Here is a 24,191-nt window from a genome sequence, read left to right as displayed (position 1 = left end):
ATTGTCAACAACACTACAGAACCTTCGCACCACGACACTGGTAGAGACAAATTGGTACCAAGTATTGTTATTGGAACACCTATTCCCTGAAGCAGTGTTACTCATTAATTGGTACTACAATATCTTCAATGTATATGACACTTCGGTAATTGAAGACTTGGAGTATGCATTAGGTAAAATCCGCTGTAGGCACCCTTCCGCGCCGATTATATGGGTTGGAGATTTCAATTGTACACTCTGTAGTCATGGGGGTTCAAATGTATGCGGTTTGGAGGATTTGAATGCCCAGCCCCTAAACCACTTTAGGCACACCCCGCAGGGGGATGCCTTGAATAATATCATCGTAACTAATGATTTATGTGTGGTAGACCCCTGGTCCCCCCCAGATACCCCGCATATACCAAGTTTCCAGGGCTTGAGGGGAGAAATGAGTACAATTGATTTTGTTCTGGTATCAAGTACCTTTCTTAAGTATGTGGAAAAGCTGGAGGTGGTGGCAAATCCCATTAGTGACCACAACCCTTTATTATTATCTATATGGGTTCCTATACAAGAGCCACCAAGGAAAAGGGAACAACCCATTGAGTACAACAAAAATAAGGGTGTAACCCTGAAATGGGGGAAGATAAATGTACACAAGCTGGAAGAGGATATTGTTGTAAACTGTAAAAATGATTTAGAATTGTGTTTAGCAGGTTCCGATTCACAAAATGTTATTGAAAGCTTTGAGAAGTTGTGCTCCTATATAGGACAGTGCCTAAAAAAGCCTACACGAAAGGGAAGCCAAAAGGCCTTTAGATGGTTTGATTCTGTATGTTCTGCCACACACCGATCACTGAAATTAGCATTGTGTGAAAAGCCTAGAAATAAAGAGCTTGTCAGGACCAGTAGGAAGGCGTATAGAGACGCCATTACAAAAAGAAAAGAGGATTTGAAAACCAGGGCTTGGGATGACCTCGAAAAGGCAGCAGAATTGAAAGATAATAGGCTATTTTGGGAGGTAATTAATCGTCCCCTTTTTAAGAGCAATAATAATGAAGCTATAGCCATCCAGGTTACCGCTGAACAATGGGTCCAACATTTTAGTAAGATTTTTAATCCTAATTCGTATTCAATAATGTTAGACAATGAGGGGACAGGGGATGTGGTGTCTTCATCTCCCTCGGCCCTGACCCTCAGCTCTTCATTCACTTTGACTGAGATTGAGGAGGCCCTAGGGAAAGGAGCACCATTAAAAGCTCCAGGCCCAGATGCTGTCCCTCTGGATCTTTTTAAATCCAAGGTTAGTTTGTGGGCACCTATTCTATTGAATGTTTTTAAAGCTGTAGTGGTTGGCCGTATCCCTGGCACATGGAAAGAGGCAACGGTAGTGCCAATTTTTAAGAAAGGCAACAGATCCGATCCTTGTTGTTACCGCCCAATTTCTTTAATAGACGCCGCATGTAAAATCCTAGGTAGAGTAATCTTGGCGAGATTGGAAAGTTGGGCAGATTCTGTTGGATTGATAGTTGACTCTCAATATGGATTCAGACACGGAAAGGGGACAAATGAGCAGTGCCTTAATTTGGCACTAATCATGGGAAAGTACGTGAAGGCCAAAAAATCTTCTATTCATCTGGCCTTCATGGACTTGACAAGCGCTTTCGATACTGTATGCAGGAACAAGTTGTGGAGGATGATGATTGACATGGGCTTTGAAGAACCTCTAGTGTCCTTGCTTCGCAGGTTACATGAAGCAACCAACGTGTCCATCAGGTTTGGCACTGGGGGGGAAATAACGGAACCAATTCCTTCTACTGAAGGAGTGCGTCAAGGATGCATCTTGGCGCCTTTCCTCTTCTTAGTTTATACAAACGGACTTGAACAGTACCTACTAAATCAGGGCTGCGATTTCCCAAAAATTAATGGTAAAAGCGTCCCTATGCTTTCATATGCGGACGATACTGTCCTAATGACATTAACAGGAAACGGCATGCAAGTGTGTTTAGACGCATTTAATAAATTCATGCTTGATCTAGATCTAAAGGTAAACTTTGGAAAATCCTTTATAATGTCCTGTGGCCCCAAGGGGTCGTCTGTTAGGAAGTTCGTGGTAAACAACCGCACAATTGGGAAAGTGGATAATTTCAACTATCTTGGTAATCTGTTTGATAGTAAACTAAGATGGTCACCGGTAATAAAGGTTCGAGCCCAGAGTATGACAAGGGCGATAGAGGGCATTTTCCGCTTCTGTAGCAAACTGGGGCAGAAACACATAACGCATCTTAGAACTCTCTACACTTCAAAATGCCTATCTGTAGCTACCTACGGGGCAGGGGTGTGGGGGACTGAAATGCCTGCCGCAATACAGATGGTGGAAAACAACTTTATAAAAAGAGTCCTGTCAGTCCCAAAAAGTACCTCAAACATTTTCTGTCATAATGAACTTGGTATGGTTAGTGTCTCTGATACAATCTGCTTGTCACCTTTACTGTTATGGGGCAAAATCTGGCAGTCAGAAGACCTGCAATTAACCAAAGAAATTGTTACTGATTGCATGGCTTTAGATAACTCAAAGCAGATACCCTGGTTGTCCTATGTTTGTAACATGTTGAACAAAATCGATCTTGGTTCCTATTTTTATAGTCCCGGGAAAATCGAGGGAAATTACAAAATGGACATAAAGGCAAAGTATTTGATGTCTGTGAACCAGCTTCGTAGGGACAACATAATTGATAATGATACTATCCGCATCTGTAAACCCCAACCCCAGTATTATTTAATATTTACCCATAATGCGCAATGGCGATTCCTTTTAACAAGGTTTAGACTGGAGACCCTACACTATCAATTTGCCTTTCCTAAACAAGGGGGTTGGGGTGAGAGACTGCCCCCTTGTCCCTGTAATAATAGGGACAGACAAGGTACCTTACATTTGGTTCTTTTTTGTTCATTGTATAAAGAGCCAAGACTCCGGTTTATTAAACCAACTCTGAAGGGCAGGCAACCTTGCACCTATAGGGAAGGCTATGAATTTTTGTTATCATTAACTTCTGTAGAAATCTGTTGTGCAATGTTAAACTTCATCAGAATCTCACTAAAGATTAGGAAGATCTATGGGTAGCACAATCTGTATTGAAATTTTACAAAATTTGAGAATGTAGATGTTCCTTTTATTACTATTGTCATTTTTTAGGTCTTTTTCCAAAATTCTTGTATAAGTCTTTGTTTTAATTTAGCTTTTAAAGGAAAGATGAATTACATGTATGTTAGTTCAATACTTTTATGATTCATTTTATGTTTCGAATAAAGTTTTTGAATACGAATACGAGTGAATTTGGCAAGAGGGTAGCTGGATTCAAAATATTACATGGGGCAATGGTTACATTTCCTGCACCTACAAGAATTCTTTCATACTTAGTCAGCCGATTAGGTGTGAGGTACTGAGTTTTGGTTCTGGTCAACAAGATTACAACTGCATGTGGAACATATAGAGTTACAGGATGTCCCATATTAATGGACTCACTTTTTTCAAGACTCATGCAAGTTGCAGCTACTGCTTTTAGACATCCAGGTAATCCAGCAGCCACTGGATCCAAAGTGGAGGAAAAATACGCTACAGGTCATCTAGTTAAACCATGACTTTGGGTCAGGACTGAAAGTGCACATTTGTCTTGTGTGTCACAAAACAGTGCAAACTCTTTTGAGTAATCAGGTATTCCTAATGCGGGAGCTGTACTCAAACATTCTCGTAATTTCATAAAGCTGTCATGCCTTCATCATTCCACTCCACTGGGTCTTTTGCTCCCTTCTTTGTCATTTTTATCAAGGGTTTTGCTGGGACTGCAAATCCCACAATCCAATGCCTACATTATCCTACAACTCCAAGAAACATTCTGATTTCTTTCTGGGTATTGGGCAGTTGCATGTTTCTAATTATCCTAATTCTTTCTGTGGTACCTTTCCTGATACCTCTCGCTATCTGGTGCCCCAGGTATTTCACTGAAGAGGTACAGAACTGTAATTTGTCTGGTGACATTTTATGTCCCCCTTCACCTAAATGGTTCAGTAAGGCAATGGTGTCAACGACACAGCCTTTCCTGCTTTTAGACGCCACCAAGAGGTCGTCCATTTTTTTGCACCAGGACTGATTCTCTAGGCAATACCAAGGATTCAAGGCATTTTTTCAGAATTTGATTGAAAATCGAAGGACTCTCCGTGTACCCCTGAGGGACACATTTCCAAACGTAAACATGACTGTCGAATTCAAATGAGAAAAGAAATTTACTGTCTGGATGCAATGGAATTAAAAAGAATTCATGGCATAGGTCAATGACAGTAAACCATGCAGCATACCATGGTATTTGGTTCAAGTTCAAGTTCAAGAATTTGTACAGCGCGCTACTCACCCAGAGGGTCTCAAGGCGCTTGGGGGTGGGGTTTATTATTTATCGAATAGCCAGGTTTTAAGTTCTTTTCTGAAGGAGATGTGGTTCTGTGTGAGGCGGAGGTGGGTGGGGAGTGAGTTCCAGGTCTTGGCCGCCAAGTAGGAGAAGGATCTACCTCCCATGGTGGATCTTTGGATACGCGGAACTGCGGCGAGGCCTTGATTGGAGGATCTTAGTTGGCGGGTGGGTGTGTAGAAGGATAGTCGAGTGTTGAGGCATTCGGGCCCTAGTTTGTAGAGGGCCTTGTGTGCGTGGGTGAGGAGACGGAATGTTATTCTCTTGTTGACGGGGAGCCAGTGGAGGTCTTTCAGGTTTCCGGTAATATGATTTTGGCGAGGGATGTTCAAAATGAGTCTCGCTGAAGCGTTTTGGATGCGTTGGAGTTTTTTCTGTAATTTGGTTGTAATTCCGGCGTAGAGGGTGTTTCCGTAGTCCAGATGACTCGTGACTAGTGCGTGGGTGACAGTCTTTCTTGTCTCGGAGGGGATCCAACGGAAGATTTTTTTGAGCATACGGAGTACGTTGAAGCAGGACGATGAGACGGCGTTGGCTTGTCTGGTCATCGAGAGTGAGGAATCTAGGATGTTTCCCAGGTTGCGTGCGTGATCTGTGGGTATGGGAGCTGTGCCAGAGCTGAAGGCCACCATGAGTCGTCCCAGGCAGAGGGGGATGATCCTAGGATGAGCACCTCCGTTTTGTCTGAGTTAAGTTTTAGGCGGCTGTTTTTCATCCATTCGGCTACTTCTTTCATGCCTTCGTGAAGATTGGTTTTGGCGGAGTCGGGGTCTTTGGTGAGGGAAAGGACCAGCTGGGTGTCGTCAGCGTAGGAGATGATGTTAAGGTTGTGTTGACGCGCGATGGAGGCGAGTGGACTCATGTAAACGTTGAAGAGGGTGGGACTGAGTGATGATCCTTGTGGTACACCGCAAATGACTTCGGTAGCCTCTGATTTGAATGGGGGAAGTCGTACTCTCTGGGTTCTTCCGGCGAGGAACGAGACGATCCAGTCCAAGGCTTTTTCTTGTATTCCGATGTTGTTGAGGCGTTGTATGAGGGTACTATGACAGACTGTGTCGAAGGCGGCTGAGAGGGCGAGTAGAATGAGGGCCACTGTTTCTCCGTTGTCCAGTAGTGTTCGGATGTCGTCTGTGGTTGCGATGAGGGCGGTTTCAGTGCTGTGTTTGGCTCGAAAGACGTTCTGTGAGGGATCGAGGGAGTTGTTGGATTCGAGGAAGGCGGCGAGTTGGCTATTGACGGCTTTCTCGATGACTTTTGCCGGGAAAGGGAGGAGGGATATTGGGCGGTAGTTTTTTAGTTCAGAGGGGTCCGCTGTGGGTTTCTTTAGGAGGGCGCTGACTTCGGCATGTTTCCAGCTTTCTGGGAAGATAGCAGAGTTGAAGGAGCAGTTGATAACATCGCGGAGATGGGGTGGGATGATGGAGTCTGCTTTGTTGAAGATGTGGTGGGGACATGGGTCGGTTGGCGAGCCAGAGTGGATGGAATTCATTAGGCGGATGGTGTCATCGGTGGTGATTGGGTTCCAGGCGATGAGATTGTTAGAGGGCGGTATAGGTTCTGAGGGTGGTGGGGAGGATTGTTCGTTGGGACTGTTTTCGAAGCTGTTATGTATGTCGGCAATTTTGTTGTAGAAGAAGGAGGAAAGCGAATCGCAGAGGTCTTGGGAGGGAGTGATGTCGTTTGAGGCAGCGGTGGGGTTGGTAAATTCTTTGACGATGTTGAATAGTTCCTTGCTGTTATGGGCGTTGTTGTCGAGTCGATTCTTGAATGCTGATTTCTTGGTGGATCGAATCAGCTGGTGGTGTTTGCGGGTGGCTGCCTTAAAGGTGGTCATGTTGTCGGTGGTTGGGTTTTTTCTCCATGTTTTCTCGAGAGTACGGCATAGTTTCTTGGATTTCTTAAGGTCATCGTTGAACCAGGGGGCCTTTTTGCTGTCTTGTTTGGTGCGATGGTTTTTCAAAGGTGCTAATACGTCAGCGCTGTGAGTGATCCATTGTTTGAATTTGATGGCAGCTTGGTTTGGGTCCGATGAGAAGGCGGGTGGTTTTTGGTTGAGCGATGTGAGGAGGGTCGGTGGTGATTTTGTTCCATTTTCTTCGGGGAATAGGTTGTGGGGGGTTGTGGGTCGAGGTGGTTTTGTAGCTGAAGTGAACACAGCTGTGGTCCGTCCAGTGGAGAGCTGTGGTGCGATCGAAGGAGATGTGTTTGCTGGAAGTGAAGATTGGGTCTAGCGTATGTCCGGCTACATGGGTGGGGGTGTCAACAAGTTGTTTAAGTCCGAGATTGGCCAGGTTGTCCAGAAGGGTGGTGGTGTTGCTGTCATTTTTCTTTTCCATGTGGAAGTTGAGGTCTCCTAGTAGGATGTAGTTCTCGGAGGCGAGGGCATGTGGACTGATGAAGTCAGTGATGTCCTCGCTGAATTGTTTACGTGTTCCTGGAGGCCTGTAGATGAGGGTGCCTCTGAGTGTGGTTCTGGGGTCAGTGTGGACCTGGAAGTGGAGGTGTTCGGCGGTGTTAAGGTTAACGTCGGAGCTGGTCGTGATTTTGATGGTGTTTTTATGGACGATGTCGATGCCTCCTCCTGTTTGGATGGTGTGGTCTTTACGGATGATCTTGTAATTGTCCGGGATGGCTATGGCGATGTTGGGTGTTGATGATGCATTCATCCATGTTTCAGTGAGGAAGGCGACGTCTGGTGATATAGCGTCGAGTAGATCCCAGAGTTTGGTGGCGTGTCTGTGGACCGGTACAAGATCACTGCAGGGTTTGGCACGATAGGACACCAAGGAACAACAATTTTATTTACCTTGCGCAGGTCCTGTACTACCCTGTACTTACCACTTGGTTTCTTTATTCCAATTATGAGTGAATTACAATGGCTGCTCAATACCTCCTGTTTGATGTCTGCTTCCAACAACCTTTTTATTTCAATAGCAACCTCTGCCTTCACTTCTGCACTTATTTTATACTGTTTAGTATTCGGGTAAACTGCATCTTCTTTTATGGAAATTTTAATTGGGTCCACATTTGCCATTAATCCTACATCTTTCCCAGTGAAATCCCATCCTTCTGGTTTCACTGTCTGTTGGAGTTCTTCCGGTAAGTCTTGTATTGTTAGTCTTTTAATTTCTGAGTCAGGTCTTATTAACATTAATTTGTAAATTACGTCTTCATCTGGGGTCTGAATTTCAACGCCATTTGGTGTGCAAAAGATGGTCCAGTTCATTTTACACAGCAAATCTCGTCCTAGTAGATTCACAGGACTTGAATCACAGACAACGAATCTATGCATCTCTTTGAAATTCCCTATTTTAATTTCCATGGGTTCTGCAACTGGGGTACTAATTTATTTATTAGAAACGCCCACTACTTGGATCGCTTCTCCCGAGAGGGGTAGGTTTGGAACGTCTGCTGTTCTCACAGTAGAATGGGTGGCACCAGTGTCCAACAGAAAGGTGACGTCATTTCCTTCAACCTTTCCTTCATTGTATGGCCCTGACTGGTCCACCGGCAAGGAGGCGCCAAGCACGCACTCCTCCTCCTCCCTCCTCAGGCACCGTCAGTAAAGTTTGTCACAGAGGAAGGTATCATTTAGCAGAAATTGCGAAGTTGCTGCATTTCTATCTTTCCTTCCTTCCCAAACCTCCGCTTCTTCGCCCTGTTGTGCTTTGCTCCTATAGTTTGGCCTAGGTGCACGAGGCACTGATTCTGTTTTACCTGTTGCTGTGTCTTCCGTGGTCCCTCATTCTGCGCCTGCAGATTTAAATCATTAATTTGCACATTATCATTCTGCAGAGCCTTACACTCGTCCCTCCAGTGCCCCATCTTTCCGCACCCATGGCAAGGGAACTTTTTCCTGGCCTCCTCTCTGCTCATTTTTATTCTTGGTTTTCCTCCACCCCAGGGTTCTGATTCTGAGTATTCGTCATTTTACTTAACTGCTGTTCTTGGTGCTCTGCTAATTTTACTTGTGCCCATATGATTTTTTCCTTTAACTCCTTTTTCTTATTTTCTAGCTCATCTTCACAATATTTTGCATATTTCAGGACCTCATCAATGGGCTTAGCATGCCAACAGATTTTATTGTCTTTAATCCACTGTGAAATTTCAGGTGTTAATCCTAACACAAATCGATAAATGAAGTGGGTCATATCCTTCATTTCAATATTGTCTAGCCCACTGTATGTTTTGAACACCTGTAACAGTCGCTCATAATATGAATGTACAGTTTCATCACAATTCTGAGTAGTTCTATCTATTCGGGTCCAGTCTGTCTCTTTTGCAGGCACCTTTCCTTTCAGGTATAACATCACCTGATTGTATTTCCTCATTACGTCTTCGGAAGGAGCACCTGTCTTCGGGTTTCTAGGGTATTCCTCATTTGGCCAATCTACAGCAATTTTACATTCTGTCCACAGATCTACAGGAACCACAATGTCAAAGAAACCATCTAGATCTTTCAGAAGGTATTTCGAAACCTTCACAAATCGCAATTTTGGGAAGTCATTAGTAAATGACACAATATCTTGTCTGGACCATGGCACATGTATATATCCTCCACCTGGTACTTCTCTCATAGGATATCATTTCTCTGCCTGGTCAGCTTCTTTTAAGACATATTCAGAAGTCATTTGTTTGGATCTACTATCTTCTTTTTTCTTTGCCCACCTGGCTTTCCACTTTTCTGAGTCTCCCCTTTTCTGTAACAGGTTCAGCAATTCTCTTATCTGCACCTTTTTTCCTGATACGTTCATGTTTTCTAAATCTTTGACAGAAAATTCTGCTCTGTATGGTTTTTGCAATACTTTGGATCTGCTGACATCTATTCCCATGCTAGCTGCGGTGTCCATTAATTTTTCATGGAACACTCTGGTGTTTCGAGTAATTCTTTTGCAAATGAATAGTAATTCTTCCTCACTAAGGGTAATCAGCCTTTCCAATCCCACATTCCCAGCCATTAATTCTTCTAATTCTATTCTTAATTTGTAAATATCTAACGGTTTTGGCTGAGGATTTATTTTCTCTTGTTCTCTGGTCCATTGATCTATTTCTTCAGGAGTCACTAATGTGGCACTTCTAGTACCAGACGAGGACTCAATCTGGACTTCTCTTGAACCAATATGAATGTTCTTTCTCTGGGAACTGCCTTCTGGTTCCCTTATGGGTAAATCCATCAGGGAAATTACAGATTCACATTCACTTGCCTGGTCATCAACTATTAAGGGCTCTTTTCTTGGCTGCACTACAGATGGTGTAATAACTTGAACCTTTGGACTGGCTTGCTTATCCCCGTACAGAGGAACAACTGGGCCAATAGATAACTGGAATTGTCAAAGCCTCAGGACTTGTATTTAACTGGGAAATCTTCTGGATAAGTTCAGTTTTCTGTTAAAATAAAGCCTCTCTCTCTTGGTGCTGTAAGACCTTTTCCATGGCGGTTTCATGTACTATCTGTGAGATCAAGGGAGGGTAAAGATTCAGGGCACTCGAATTCGCCATACTTGGTCCCTCATCATAATTTGGTTTCAGGAATGGATTTCTCGTATTCAAGGACCTGGGTTCCTAATTGTATGGTGGTGGATTTTTCATTAATAAATCCTCCAGGTATTCATCCTCAGAATCACCAACAGTCATTAAATGTCTAGTTTTCTCAGTCCTCTTACCTCCTATAGGCTCCTCTAAGGTTAGTACTGGGTATAGTCCTTCTACCATCATGTTCTGTCTCCATTCTTTCATTCTTTTCTCTTGGGACACTTTCTGTACTTTTGGATAAAATTTTGCTAACCCTTTGTCAATTCTGGGTCTGTCTCACTCAAAAGCCTCTATTTCCCACTCTTCTAAGGCCTCATATTGCGTTAGTCTGGGCCTGGGATGTAAATCATCAATTCGAGTCCTCAAATTAAACAAAATCCTACCATTTAAGGTACCTTCTAAGGGAAATGCTAAAATTCCGTCACCTTTAGTGTATTCCACCCAATTTTCCTACCATACGCAAGCATGGTAGCCTCTATCAAACATCATAAATGGTGCGAGGGTATTAGGTGGTGGACTAATAACTCCTTCTCTAGTTTTGATTGGCTTTACTTTCTTAAAATAATTCTTTACTCTGTCTACCAGAGTCATTTTTCTCTTGCTTCCGTACATAGCATTTTGTCTACGGCCTTTCAACTGATCTCTCACAAAACCTTGATATCTTGGATCAGGTCGAGTCTCGGGATGAAGCGGATACCACATATATTTCGCAAAGACTTAGATTGTGTGAAAATACGTACCTCTGTTTACTATATTCTTCCAATGCTAGCGCGTCCTTCTATTTTCGACAACCAATCAATACTGTGGTTGCAAATAGTTTCGACCAATGGGTGTACGGCCTTTCCGTGAGACAAGTTCTCACTCTCCTGCACTCACCCCTCCTTTACAATGCTATCTCAGCTACACGCCCGCTGTTTCGACCAATACCAGCGCGGCAGAGTGACGTCAGCCCAGCTCCGCGACTGACTCCCTCCTTCACAAGGTAACGGAAACTCAATTTCTTTTCTTAAAGTGCAAGTGCTTTATTTAATTTACAACGTAAAACATTTGCCACTGTACTCGAGTGTCTAGAAAGGAAAGATTTGTTTCACTGCAAGTAAACCTCTTCTGTCTACTTTTCATATACTGCGGATAGATCCCAACTGCCTATCCTTCACACAAGCATTAGAGAACCTGCTACTTCTTCGACTCATCCACTTATTTTTTCGGGATATATACTAAGTCTAAAGTTTCACCAGCGAACCCTTTTGCTTTCAATAAAGCTCCAACGAACCTGCTACTCCTTCCGTGTGACCCTTACTAGGTTATATGACAATAGAAGTTTTGCTAGCAAACTCGTTGCTATCATTCATTCAATTATTCATACAAAAAACCCTAATTAGCGCTTTCAGTTCTGCCTAACCCTGTACTAATTTTCCTCGAGCCACTGACCTCACTGCGAGGTGGATTCTCCTCACCACCCGCTATTCTGCCCCCGGGGATTCCAGACAAACATACAACAATCACTAACGAGTTGTGTTAATACATAGATCAATATAACAGCATTTCATCAACAATATTTCAAAAACATTTCATAACATTTCAAAATAATTTTTACATTTGATCCATCAATACTTTTAGCAGCAATACATTTTTTTAGCAGCAATTGACCTATCTACCTATCTTAACTGTCCTTAACCATCCTCTGCCACCAGAAAATTACTGATAGAGCACGCAATTCACCCGACTATTTTATTACCAAATATGCACACTTGGGCCCATAACTTATTTACGACACTTATTTATTCGGGTAACCTACACTCTACTACCAGTAACCCTGTTCCTTTCTATTTATTTCCAATGTACCTGACTTACCAATCCTCGTCACAGGTACCTAAAATCACAATGGATCAAGGAGCTAGCTGAAAAGATAAGCAGTCATCACAATACAATATCAATTAAAATTGTTTTGCACTCTTTATAATAACCACAGACTCAGGAAGTTTTGAAAACCTTTATCTGATCATCATCATCATCATCATATGTCATGAGCAAAAGATTAACACATATAAAACTATCAATAACTAGAATTAGAAATATCGTATAGCTATGAATAAGGCAGAGAATATTGATCATTTAGAAATCGAAAATTAAAGGGAAGGTGAAAATAAGGAACACGCTATTTTAGATCAACAGACTTTCACAACTTTACTAAAGGAGGGTAAAGAAAGGGAACACACTAAATTAAAGTAGACTTTCGTAATTCACTAACTGTTAAAAGGAAATGAAACTTATGCAATTTGCTTATTCACTGTAGGGAGGGTAAGAATGGAACATAAACTATAAAATAACGATTTAGCATTTGGCTAAAGGTAGGTAGAAAAGTGGAACATGCTAATAGACAAATAATGCATGGAAATCTAATTTATAAAGGGATAGGGGAGAAAAAGGAACGTATGCAATTATGCTTTGCAATATTGGAGAATTAGAAATGCAAATATAGATAAGCAATCACCCACACAGACTTTATATTTACCTAGGATAGAGTGAAGACCAACCCTGGCCACGGGTCAGTTGGAAAAGACGGGAAAGGACCCTCAAGGACTTAGATGCCAGTAGGCGAGCAGGTACAGCTCATGGACAGTCAGGACAGGATAACCCCAGAATTTGGATCAGGACCGGGTTCACCAAAGGGTACGTCCAACACCCGCAGCTCCGGTTGCAACGCCTGCGCTACTCCTTCTCTGCAAGGAATCTGCCAATAACCCCGATTGGGTTCTCGAACCTCCCAGCAAAGTGCTTCGCCAGCACTTTAAGTCTGCATAAATCCCGAATGGGTTTTCTCGAACCTCACGACAGAGTGCTTCGCAGCTCTCTGAGTTCAGTCACCTATAGAGTGCGTTGGGTCAGTGACAGGTCAGCTATTCGGACAAGTCGGACAATTTCTCTAGCTAAACCTACGCAAGTTATACTGTTTTTCGGGTCAGTGTACCACTCCCTAATGTTGCAAGTGTAAGGATCCCCAATTTTGATTGGACAAAGAAGGAGGTTAGGTCATCACACCACCTAAAATTTAGACTTTCTCAGGCGTAATATTCAATCTTTGTACCCACCCCTTATTCTCTGGGTTCCCATGACATATGTTTTCACCTAACAATGGTGAATACTTTTTTTTATATACAATTGGTACAAATGTAGTACAGTTCGGCTTCTTCAACTAGGTTAGAGTTGTCTTCCCAGGCACATCTTGGCTTGGGTTGCCATCTGGCTTCTGTCCAAAAGTCATTTCTGTGGAGACTCGCAGATCTTGCGCAGACTCAGATTCAAGCAAGACCACGTTACAACAGGCCAAGTTCTCAAAGTGGAATAGTTTTAATACATAGAATAAATGATTTCACTGTATACCATAAGTTGCTATATTATTCCCATTACTTTATAATAATTAAAGCATTAAGTTTTAAGCAGAACAGACAGCTTTACGAAAGCGGCAATGCAAGCTCAGAGCATGTAAGGCACAAAGCAGCCATTTTAGCTGTATTGCGCATGAGCAACAAATTCCCACCAGAACTGCGAGTTCGTCACGTCACATGGTATGACTGACGCATGCGCAGTCTAAATTCCTGCGTAGCAGCAGCCATTTTAATGGCAAGCGTATTAGGTTTAGTAAGCACATAGGCAAGCTTTACTGGGACACCCCCGTGTAGTGTAAAAATGTGCAATATTAGTAACACGAACATGTTGATTTCGTTTATTAACATTATTTCGAGGCTCGTGATACAAGCAAGTCGCTTAACGTGCAAATCCTTGCTCCATCACATGCCTTAGACCCTGAGGGTCGCCAGATATTATTTACTTGTAGACAGAGAGGGTTATGGTCACTGTCTATAGAAGGCATGACTACCATATCTTCCAGGTCCCTCCAGAGTCGAACATCAATAGGAATATAGTCTATTATGGACGGCAAACTTATCCTGTTAAAGGTATTTGCTCCATTTAAATCAGAGCGTATTCTCCCATTCACAGCTCTTAGACCATATTCCAAAGTGAGAGCATTAATTTGAATAGCTCTCTGGGGCCACTTCTTAATGGGATCTAGACTAAGGGATGGGATTGCCCATTTTGCATCTTCTTCGGCAGTTCCCAGAAGATCGCCCCCACTAAGAGGTTCAAATGTAACATTGAAGTCCCCAGCTACTACAATGTTAGAAGGTGGCGAGATGGAAGATAACATACTTTCCAAAGAAGTTATGTCGATGATGTCTTGGCGCCTGGAGAGCCTCTTGCATAGATGTTAAATAATTCTAAGGCTGTACCATTGGGTGTACCTCTAACAGTCAAGTGCAGAATATCCCATGACAGGCAAGTTTGTGTAGTGATCATCCAGTTGAGGGCAATGCTAATCCAAATTTGCAATCCCCCAGAGGGGCGCCCTTTACCTGAACTAGTTGCAGGGATACAATAGGAAGTGTAGCCGGGTTTATATAGAGGAGTTAGGCTCCATGTCTCCTGGAATAGACATACCTCAAACTTTTCAACAAATCTATTCCATTCAGGGAGCAGTAATTTCTTCGCTAACCCCGCTATATTCCACGAGAGGATATTAAGAGTTATTAAGTTAGTCCTATTAGACATGGTTTCCACTGCTACACTATTTATGGTACCAGGCATTGCCTGTTCGTCTTCTGCAACCAAACCCTGTCCCTTTGAGATTCCTGCAGCTAGAGAGTTAGCTAGGGCATTGGACTCCCTACACCTTGCTGCAATTGAAAAGGTAGTATTATTATTATCGGTGTCCCCTGATTTTTGTCAGTCTACCCTATTCAAGCCAGACCCCCCTCCCCTTCTCCCTGCTTTATCTTGGTCTGCCACTCCCGATGATACCCAAAGTGGAAGGTGTCTAATCTGCATGGCAGAATGCTCAGGAGAGGAGGTGCAAAACTCCAAGGCCCACAAATTCTCAGCAAGGGCTGCATCGGTTAACATTAACTCAATGCAATCTAGCTCAGAATTTCACAAGGCAATCCTCGCTCTAAGGATATCCTCACGAATTATAGACCTACAACCCCTTACATGTCGCAACCAGTGTGTTGCCTTGTTGCGAAGGGACTCACTGCTTTCATTCCCCTGTCTACAGGAGGGTTTTGGAACTTTCACCATGTAGACTGTTGCCCGAGAGTTCATGGACATATCCGTAAGGGGTTATACCTGGTGCCTCAGAGTGCTATATATCCAAGCTCTAAAGTTGCCAAAAGCAGTGAGCTGCACTCAGAACACTAGTGTAACAAAGCCTTTATTAGGTAAGAGCAGAGTCCTGAAAGCCGATTCCTAATTCACAGGTTTTCCATCGCCTGACGTGTTTTGAAGGTGAAGCCCTTCTTCTTCAGAGGCTTTCAAAATGGAAAAGATGGCTTGCAGTTCCGGTCTCAGTCTCTTCTTTAATGCCATATTCCACGCCCTGATTGGGCTGCTTGTTAAAGACTGCGGGGCATTGTGGAGTCTGTAGTCCCGGTATTTCTGCCACTGATGGCTGCACTAATTTCTGTGGGATAACCTGTACCAGCCCTCCGATGGGCCACAGCAGTCAGGGCACCGCAATCAATCCTCACTGAAGATCCCACAAGACAGCCCGCTCGGTACCGAGCTTGTGGCTCTCAAAGTTCACAGGGTGTTGCATGCTTGGCAGCGGGGCAAGCCGCCAAATATCCAAGCTCCAAAGTTGCCAAAAGCAGTGAGCTGCACTCAGAACGACAGTGTAACAAAGCCTTTATTAGGTATGAGCAGAGTCCCAGAAGCCAATTCCTAATTCACAACTGTTCCATCGCCAGACGCATTTCGAAGGTGAAGCCGTTCTTCTTCAGAGGCTTTCAAAACAGAAAAGATTGTGTGCAGTTCCGGTCTCAGTCTCTTCTTTAATGCCATATTCCACACCCTGATTGGGCGGCTTGTTAAAGACTGTGGGGCATTGTGGAGTCTGTAGTCCCAGTATTTCTGCCACTGATGGCTGCACTAATTTCAGTGGAATAACCTGTACCAACCCTCCAATGGGCCTCAGCAGTCAGGGCACCACTCTCAATCCTCACGGAAGTTCCCAAATGACAGCCCGGTCGATACCGAGCTTGTGGCCCCCAAAGTTGACGGGGTTGGTGCATGCTCGACATCGTGGCCAGCCGCAAAATAGCCAAGCTTCAAAGTTGCCAAAAGCAGTGAGCTGCACTCAGAACGCCAGTGTATTAAAGCCTTTATTAGGTATGAGCAGAGTCCCGAAAGCCCATTACTAATTCACAGCTGTTCCGTCGCCTGACGTGTTTCGAAGGTGACGCCCTTCTTCTTCAGAGGCTTTCAAAACGGAAAAGATTGTGTGCAGTTCCGGTCTCAGTCTCTTCTTTATTGCCATATTGCACGCCCTGATTGGGCTGCTTGTTAAAGACTGCGGGGCATTGTGGGGTCCGTAGTCCCGGTATTTCTGACACTGATGGCTGCACTCATTTCTGTTGGATAACCTGTACCAGCCCTCCGATGGGCCTCAGCAGTCGGGGCACCGCTCTCAATCCTCACTGAAGTTCCCACAAGACAGCCCAGTTGATACAGAGCTTGTGGTCCCCAAAGTTCACGAAGTGGTGTGTGCTCGGCAGCGTGGCCAGCCACCAGTAGGTAGTTATAGTTAGGACTTAGTTACCATAGGAAAATTGCAACATTCTATTCCCAATACCTTTAGCGCTGATTACCGAGTATTCGCTAAATTTTGAAAACTTATGGCCCGCTCCGGTTCGCTCCTAACTTGAAAGTTTCGAAGTGATTTAACAATGGGGTGGCCGAGAAAAAAAGGAGGTCCCAAAACGTATTTTCCATAGGAAACTTTAGACACGGCTACAGCACGAACTGCTGAATGGAACTACACCAAATTTGGCAAAAAGGTAGCACTCGGTTCAGAAAGAGTCCTTTTTGGTAAATGGTGTAAATCCGTTCAGTAGTTGCTAAGAAAATCTAAATAAAAAAAATATCAATATCTAGAGGCGCACAGGATCTGCGCACCCTGCAGATTAGGATCCGCACACCCTGACGATCATGAGCTACATTCTAATTGACTGTGAACACTCCAAACCAGGAACTGTTGGCAGCCATCTTGTGCCTCGGTAGAAGCGAGGCAGAAGAAAATAGTAAAATGAAGGCACAAAAACTGAGTTCGAGTCTCAGTAACGACACTGAAGATCATGTGATTCTGGGCAAATCACTTAATCTCCCCGTGCCTAACAAAAATGAATGTGTGTCCTCATGTAACGTAACTGGTGCTATGTAAAGCGCTCTGATATCGTTTTGGTTGTGGGTCAAGTTTGCTATATAAAACTCAGCAAAAAAAAAAAACAGAATATAGGGCAGGGCTGAAACACCCTGACATCCTAGGCCTGCTTAGGGGGTCCCACAAGGACCTCCAGGTCCAAAAAAAGCATTTTTCTAAATAAAAATGCGAAGATGTGCGCTAGGTGCGCGGATCTAGCCGCAAAAATGAAAAAAATAAAGCGAGGGCTACCGCGCTTCATTTAAATAAAGCCCCCGGAATGGCCAGGTCCTAGGGGGAGGAAAACAAAAGTGTGGGGTGCTCCAATCTCCCCCACACTGCCTTGGGGGCTGCTACCCGGGGGGCACATGGCTCCCTCTGCACCCCTGAGGACTGTCACCCCCGGGGCTTCTTGATTTTTAACGTGAAGGGGCATTCAAACGCCCCCAAGCTCGGGGACCACCACCCCCCAGGGCTTTTATTAATATATTTGCGGGGGGCACATGGCTCCCCCACTGGCCCGGGGACCACCACCCGGGGGCACTTATTTTTACAATTATTCCTATGTGGGGGGCTTGGGACCCCCCACACGCCCTGGGGACCGCTACCTCCCCAGGGCTTTAAATATTAAAATTGGGGGGTCCGTGATGGGCCCCCAGGCCCTGGGGACTACCACCCCTGGGGCTTTGCAAATGGTGGGAGGAGGGCAGCGGTGACCCCCCTCATGAAGCCCTTGATGGCCCTGGGGACCGCCACCCCCCCAGGGCCAACTCCTACAATGTCCCGGGGTTCCCACCCCTGGGACACTGCTGATTGCTATGGCAGGGCGGGAGCCCTGTGGTTCCCGCCCTGTCATAGCAAACTGGGGTTTGGTTTTTGGAAGAGAGAGCAGTGGTACAGTCAAATGTGTAGAATGTATGCAGTCCCCTAACCCCTTCCAGACTACTGAGTCTCTCCTGCTAAAGTCCAGGGAATAGTCTTGCCTGTCTGGAATCACACTGTGAGTCTGTGTTCACTTCTACAACCATTCTGATAGAAGCATGTGCTTATTTATTCTCTCTGCAGACACATAAGTGCTTATAAACTTAGCCCGATGTCAACTACTAGCAGTATGACAACACAGTCACTGTTTATGCGCTTGAAGAATGAATCAGGCATTTGGACAAGCAGTGGTACAGTCAAATGTGTAGAATGTATGCTGTCCCTCAACCCCTTCCAGACTACTGAGTCTCTCCTGATAAAATCCATGAAATAGTCTTGCCTGTCTGGAATCACACTGTGAGTCTGTGTCCACTCCTACAATCATCCTGACAGAAACATGTGCTTATTTATTCTCTCTGCAGACACATAAGTGCTTATAAACGTATCCTGATGTCAACTAATAGCAGTATGAGAACCCAGTCACTGTTTATGCACTTAGAGAATGAGTGAGGCATTCAGACAAGCAGTGGTACAGTCAAATGTGCACAATGTGTGCGGTCCCCTAACCCCTTCCATACAACTGAGTCTCTCCTGCTAAAGTCCAGGAAATAGTCGTGCCTGGCTGGAATCATACTGTGAGTCTGTGTCCACCCCTACAACCATACTGACAGAAGCATAAGCCTTTTTAATATCTCTGCAGACATATAAGTGCTTATAAACTTATCCTGATGCCTGATGACAACTACTAGCAGTATGAGAACACAATCACTGTTAATGCACTTGGAGAATGAGTCAGGCATTTAGACAAGTAGTTGTACAGTCAAATGTGCACAATGCATGAGGTCCCCTAACCCCTACCAGACTACTGAGTCTCTCCTACTAAAGTCCACGGAATAGTCTTGCCTGTCTGGAAATACACTGTGAGTCTGTGTCCACTCTTAGAATCATCCTGACAGAAGCAAGTGCATGTGATTATTTAATTTCTCTGCTGACACATACGTGCTTTGAAACTTTTCCTGATAAGATCTATAAGCAGTATGAGAACCCTGTCACTGTTTATGTACTTGGAGAATGAGTCAGGCATTTAGACAAGCATTGGTACAGTCAAATATGTGAAATGTTTGCGGTCCCTTAACCCCTTCCAGACTACTGAGTCTCTGCTGCTAAAGTCCACGGAATAGTCTTGCCTGTCTGGAATCACACTGTGAGTCTGTGTCCACTCCTACAATCATCCTGACAGAAGCATGTGCTTATTTAATCTTTCTTTTGACACATAAGTGCTTATAAACTTATCCTGATGTCAACTACTAGCACTATGAGAACCCAGTCACTGTTTATGCACTTGGAGAATGAGTCAGGCATTCATACAAGCAGTGGTACAATCAAATGTACACAATGTATACGGTCCCCTAACACCTTCCAGACTACTGAGTCTCTCTTGCCGAAGTCCAGGGAATAGTCTTGCCTGTCTGGAATCACACCGTGATCTGTGTCCACCTTATACAACCATCCTGACAGAACCATGTGCTAATTTAATCTCTCTGCAGACACATACATGCATTTAAAATTATCCTGAGGTTTTCTACTAGCAGTATGAGAACCCAGTCACTGTTTATGCACTTGAGAATAAGTCAAGCATTCAGACAAGCATTGGTACAGTCAAATGTGCACAATGTATGTGGTCGCCTAACCCCTTCCAGACTTCTAAGGCTCTGCTGCAAAAGTCCACGGAATAGTCTTGCCTGTCTGGAATCACGCTGTGAGTCTGTATCCACTTCTACAACCATTCTGACAGAAGCATGTGCTTATTTAATCTCTCTGCAGACACATACATGCTTATATACTTATCTTGGTGTCAACTACTAGTAGTATGAGAACCCAGTCACTGTTTATGCACTTGGAGAATGAGTCAGGCATTCAGACAAGTAGTTGTACAGTTAAATGTGTAGAATGTATGCATTCCCCTATCCCCTTCCAGACTACTGAGTCTCTCCTGCGAAAGTCTAGGGAATAGTCTTGCCTGTCTGGAATCACGCTGTGAGTCTGTATCCACTTCTACAACCATTCTGACAGAAGCATGTGCTTATTTAATCTCTCTGCAGACACATACATGCTTATATACTTATCTTGGTGTCAACTACTAGTAGTATGAGAACCCAGTCACTGTTTATGCACTTGGAGAATGAGTCAGGCATTCAGACAAGTAGTTGTACAGTTAAATGTGTAGAATGTATGCATTCCCCTATCCCCTTCCAGACTACTGAGTCTCTCCTGCGAAAGTCTAGGGAATAGTCTTGCCTGTCTGGAATCACACTGTGAGTCTGTGTCCACTCCTACAACCATCCTGACAGAAGTATGTGCTTATTAATCTCTCTGCAGACATTTAAGTGCTTATAAACTTATCCTGATGACAACTACTAGTATGTATGAGAACCCAATCACTGTTTATGCACTTGGAAAAGGAGTAAGGAATTTAGACAAGCAGTGGTACAGTCAAATGTGTGGAATGTATGCAGTCCCCTAACCCCTTCCAGACTACTGAGTCTCTCCTGCTAAAGTCCAACTATTAATCTCTCGGCAGACATATAAGTGCTTATAAACTTATCCTGATGTCAACTACTAGCAGTATGAGAACCCAGTCAATGTTTCTGCACTTGGAGAATGGGTCAGGCATTCAGACAAGCAGTGGTACAGTCAAATGTGCACAATGTATGTGGTCACCTAACCCCTTCCAGACTACTAAGTCTCTCCTGCTAAAGTCCACGGAATAGTCTTGCCTGTCTGGAATCACACCGTGAGTCTGTGTCCACTTCTACAACCTTCCTGACAGAAGCATGTGCTTATTTAATCTCGCTGCAGACACATAAGTGCTTATAAACTTATCCTGATATTAACTACTGGCAGTATGAGCGCCCAGTCACTGTTTATGCACTTGGAGAATGAGTCAACCATTCAGACAAGCAGTGGTACAGTCAAATGTGCACAATGTATGCGGTCCTCTAACCCCTTGAAGACTACTGAGTCTCTGCTGCTATAGTCCACGGAATAGTCTTGCTTGTCTGTAATCACACTCTGAGTCTGTGTCCACTCCTACAATCATCCTGACAAAAGCATGTGCTTATTTGATCTCTCCTCTGACACATACGTGCTTATAAACTTATCCTGATGTCAACTACTAGCAGTATGAGAAGCCAGTCAATGTTTATGCACTTGGAGAATGAGTCAGGCATTCAGACAAGCCGTGGTACAAACCAATGTGCACAATGTATACGGTCCCCTAATCCCTTCCAGACTACTGAGTCTTTCCTGCTAAAGTCCAGGGAATAGTCTTTCCTGTCTGGAATCACACTGTGAGTCTGTGTCCACCTTAAACAACCATCCTTACAGAACCATGTGATAATTTAATCTCTCTGCAGACGCATACATGCATATAAAATTATCCTGATGTTTGCTACTAGCAGCTTGAGAACCCAGTCACTGTTTATTCACTTGAGAATAAGTCAAGCATTCAGACAAGCAGTGGTACAGTCAAATGTGCACAATGTATGTGGTCCCCTAACCCCTTCCAGACTACTGAGTCTCTGCTGCAAAAGTCCACGGAATAGTCTTGCCTGTCTGGAATCACGCTGTGAGTCTGTGTCAACTTCTACACCCATTCTGACATAAGCATGTGCTTATTTAATCTCTCTGCAGACACATACATGCGTATGTACTTATCCTGGTGTCAACTACTAGTAGTATGAGAACCCAGTCACTGTTTATGCACTTGGAGAATGAGTCAGGCATTCAGACAACTAGCTGTACAGTCAAATGTGCACAATTTATGCAGTCCCCTATCCCCTTCCAGACTAATGAGTCTCTCCTGCGAAAGTCCAGGGAATAGTCTTGCCTGTCTGGAATCACATTGTGAGTCTGTGTCCACTTCTGCAACCATTCTGACAGAAGCATGTGCCTATTTAATATCTCGGCAGACACAGAAGTGCTTATAAATGTATCCTGATGTTTACTACTAACAGTATGACAAGCCAGTCACTGTTTATGCACTTGGAGAATAGGTCAAGCATTCAGAGAAGCAGTGGTACAGTCAAATGTGCACAATGTATGCGGTCCCCTAACCCCTTCAAGACTACTGAGTCTCTGCTGCTATAGTCCACAGAATAGTCTTGCCTGTCTGTAATCACACTCTGAGTCTGTGTCCACTTCTACAATCATCCTGAAAAAAGCATGTGCTTATTTGATCTCTCCTCTGACACATAAGTGCTTATAAACTTAAACTGCTGTCAACTACTAGAAGTGTGAGAACCCAGTCACGGTGTATGCACTTGGAGAATGAGTCAGCTGTGCACTATATATATAAACCACTAACCAACTACTAAGTAAAGTAGTACCTATTCAATCTAGGAATCCTCCTGTCTATCTCATGCACTTCTCCAATAATCCATCCAGCACTATATACATATTCTATCACTTCACCAAAACCTAAGCACTTATGATTTCCGCATACGCTCTATTTGCAACACTGAAATTACTCCAGTTACAAGTAATATACTTAAGAAATGGCGCCAGACACTCCTTCATATTTACAAGGAGAGGAAAAGCCACCTTGCGTAACTTTTCTGCTCCTTGTAAATACAACCCCTTCATACACAGCATTTTGTGTTGAAGGGGCATTCCATAAGCGCTGTTGTGGATGTTCACACGCAACACTCATAGAACAAGACACATCTCCGGATTTATGAGAAATCATAAATCTGGAGATGTGTGTGAATTATGTGGCATCCTAGAGTTAGTGTAGCAAGGCACAACGAGGAGAATTCTTTTCATTTCTCCTAATTTCTTCCTCGTTCAATGCATGCTGCATTCCACGGCATACATTGAAGGAGCAAAATGCATTTACTGGTTGTTTTTGTGCAGGAGAGTGTCCCTTCCTGCACAAAAATCAATCTCCCCATGACACAGAAATCCTTACACCATGGTGCAAGGATGCCTGTGTCACGACATGGCTGCACTTTGTGCAGTAGTGAAGAGGGAAGTGCCACAGCGTAATGCAGCTAAATGGCTTGCACTGTAACACTGCAGTACTTCCTCATAAATCTCCACCAATAGATTGACCATACACTACTAATACATTCTTTCATTCATTCATGCTCTACACATATATTCAACCAAACTTTCACACATTACCATGCAATTATAGTTCCTTTTTTTAACCAGATAAGGTAGTTCTGATGAGAACTTTTTTTTTACTTCTTTTTTGTTTTATATTTTTTTGTATTATTTTTTCAATGTTGTTTTTTTAAATTTTTTACATGGAACAATAAAACGAAGAAAAAAAACAGGCAACTTTGTGAATTAAATATCATTCCCAACAAAAAAAAATGATAAAAATTAACAACAGTGGTTGCGTTGAGCAGGGCAAATGGCATCCACACACTGCTCACCATAACAAACTATTTTTATTGCATTTGATGCAGTGCTGTTCCATAAATCCAAATTCAGGGCTTATATCCATCTGTTGTTGTGAAGTAGACGGTCCTGAAGTACTTGCTCCAGGTGCTGGTGAATGTAACGCATCTCTCTTCATCTCCTCCCAAGCAAGAATTAGAGGGTGGATTGTCTTGGGGTGTTTATACATGCTAGCAGTGCCACATAAATACTTTTTTTCACTGCTTCTAGACACTACTCGTTGACATATTTTGCATGTCACCTTTGTGGGATAAATTTTCTTTTTTCCTTCGGGAAATGTAAAGAATTTCCAGACTACAGATTATAGTCTCTGTTTTCTGGGTTCCTCCTGTAAGAATTCTTCTTCCGAAGATCCTATCTTCTGCTTCCGTTTTCCAGATGCCATTGTTCTTGAGAGTTGCAAAAAAACACCAAAGAAAAACAAAAAGGTTAAAGTTGGAGAAGAGATTCTTCTCTGAAGATAGTCCAAGAAGAATCATTAAAATGGGTGGGGTCCTTCAATACTTACAGTGGGAAATGTTATGAACCAATCAAATCTTTCTTTTTGAGGTCACATGGGATCCTCGCACCCT

Source organism: Lissotriton vulgaris, chromosome 9 (genome assembly GCF_964263255.1).
Source record: "Lissotriton vulgaris chromosome 9, aLisVul1.2, whole genome shotgun sequence".
NCBI classification, from domain to species: domain Eukaryota; kingdom Metazoa; phylum Chordata; class Amphibia; order Caudata; family Salamandridae; genus Lissotriton; species Lissotriton vulgaris.
Note: the sequence above shows the minus strand (reverse complement) of the source record.